This window comes from Panthera pardus, unplaced genomic scaffold, assembly GCF_024362965.1.
Source record: "Panthera pardus isolate Hobbes unplaced genomic scaffold, ASM2436296v1 HiC_scaffold_11, whole genome shotgun sequence".
NCBI classification, from domain to species: domain Eukaryota; kingdom Metazoa; phylum Chordata; class Mammalia; order Carnivora; family Felidae; genus Panthera; species Panthera pardus.
The window spans coordinates 3,937,980-3,940,248 of NW_026526666.1; the positions used below are offsets into that span (position 1 = coordinate 3,937,980).

At 38.7% G+C, this 2,269-nt stretch overlaps 1 pseudogene; it reads right to left on the reverse strand.

The window, feature by feature from the left end:
* Positions 1-592: 592 nt before the first annotated feature.
* On the reverse strand, positions 593-1,514 carry LOC109259135 (olfactory receptor 5V1-like; annotated as a pseudogene).
* Positions 1,515-2,269: the final 755 nt, after the last annotated feature.

Here is a 2,269-nt window from a genome sequence, read left to right on the forward strand (position 1 = left end):
GTACAAACAGAATTCAAGGGCAACAGCTTCAATAGAAACTGTTAGAAATGAAAACAATTAATTCTCTCATGTATTCATTAAAGTTATGGTAATCATCTTTTCCCAGCATACAATGAGAAGATTGGTTCTTATCTCTTTTGGGACATGTGCAAGTGAATTTCAGTACTAGATTTTTGTTAGGAATTGTGGGTATTGAATACTGGAGATATGCTAACAGTGAATTTCAGGTGGTCTTATCATACACACATAAAAATGGGTAACTATGTGTGGAGATGTGTTAACTAGCTTGACTATAGTAACTATTTCACTATGTATATGTCTATCAAATTATTATCTTGTACACCTTAAATACATATAATTTTTAAATGGTTTAAAAATTAATAAACATGGTATTTTAATAAAATAACTAAAAGGTTATACAAGTAAAAGTTATCAACAGGAAAAAAAGAAAGATGAAAGAAAGAAAGAAGAAAGAAAGAAAGAAAGAAAGAAAGAAAGAAAGAAAGAAAGAAAGAGAAAGAAAGAAAGAAAGAAAGAAAGAAAGAAAGAAAGAATAAGGACTCTGCAGATGAAAAATGTTAATCTGATATTTCTACAGAATATTACTATTACTACAGAATCTACCTTCTCCAGCCAGCTTCCTCAGGGCACCCTTGACCTCCTTGTTTCATAGGCTGTAGATGATGGAGTTCAAAAAGGGGATTACAACACAGAAAAGCACAGAGACCAGGGTGTCCATATCTGGGCTGTAGCCTACATTGGGCTGTCATAGTTGAAGTCAGCTATCCCAAAGAAGACTACCACCACAGTGAAGTGGGCTGCACAGATAGAGAAGGCCTTGTTTTTGTCCTCAAGGAATCCTAAAGATGGCAGAGATAAGTATGTAAGACATTGCAGTAAACAGGCAAGGGCTCAAGCCAGTGATGGTGCTGGCAACATGATGGATCACAAACTCATCGAGAGAAGTGTCTGAGAAGAGCTCCAGGAGCAGTGGGATATCACAGAGAAAGCAGCTGATCTGGTTGAACCCACACAGAATGAATGTGACTGCCAGCACTGAGTATGTCACAGAATTCTCTAGTCCACCCAGCCAAGCTCCAGTCAACCAATGCACACAGACTGTTAGATCATGAGAAACAGATAGTGCAGAAGGTAGCAAATGGCTACATCGTGTTCATAAGTCATAGCAGCCACAAGATTTCCCCAGCACAGTTCACAGGAACATCTGGGAAAGGTAGCACTCATACGACATGGTCTTCTTCTCCTGGAATAAGTTCACTAGCGTGACCAGAATGGTGATGGACAAGTAGCAGATGTCCAAGAAACTCAAGTTGCTAAGAATACAGTGGAATGTGAAGGAAATGACTGATTTTGATCACGGTGAATGTGAAAGCATTTCCCAGAAGAGTCATCAGATGAATGATCAAGAAGATCAAGACAAATAGCCCTTGTAATTCAGGATGGTTGGGATATCCTGGAATGATAATTACAGTGACCACAGTTTGATTTTCCATTTCTTTCAGTTCTTACTCAATTGAAATGAAAATTAGGAAAGAAATCAAAAAGACAATGAAATACAATGACAAACATTGGAAGAGCTAACTAACTTTTGAAAAAAGTGTTTATTTTTTTATTGAGGGAGAGAAAGAGTGAGAGGCAGAGAGAGACAGGCTCTGTGCTGCAGTGGAGCCCTATTTAGGGCTCGATCCCATGACCAATGAGATCATGACCTGAGCTGAAATCAAGAGTTGGACACTCAACTGACTGAGCCACCCAGGTACCCCAAAGCTAATAACTTTTACTCATCCTTTGTTTGGTGGATGAGATTGCATCTCTTCTAGATAGTGTAGCTCAATACTCTGACACTGAAATATTTGCATTCCCCCTCTCTGCTGTGATCTTTTGCCCTGTGTTTACTTGTCATGCCAATCACTAGAAACTATTAGCCTGTTAGCCTCCTTACTAGTCTGTAGGTCCATTATCTCTCTCTTTAATTTATATGTATCCTGTAAAACTTTTGTTAAAAGGAAGGAAGGAAGAAAGAAAGGGAGGGAGGGAGGGAGGAAGGAAGGAAAGAAGAAAGGAGGGAAGGAAGGAAAGGAGGAAGGAAAGAAGGAAGGAAGGAAATTCAGTCTTCAGTACTCACATTGAAAAACAACAGCTGATGAGTTAAATTAGAACCCAAATACTTTTCCTCCCAACCTCCCTCTTTCCTGGAAAGTAGCTGCAATAACAAATTCTAACTTACTACATGTGAAATAGTCTCCAT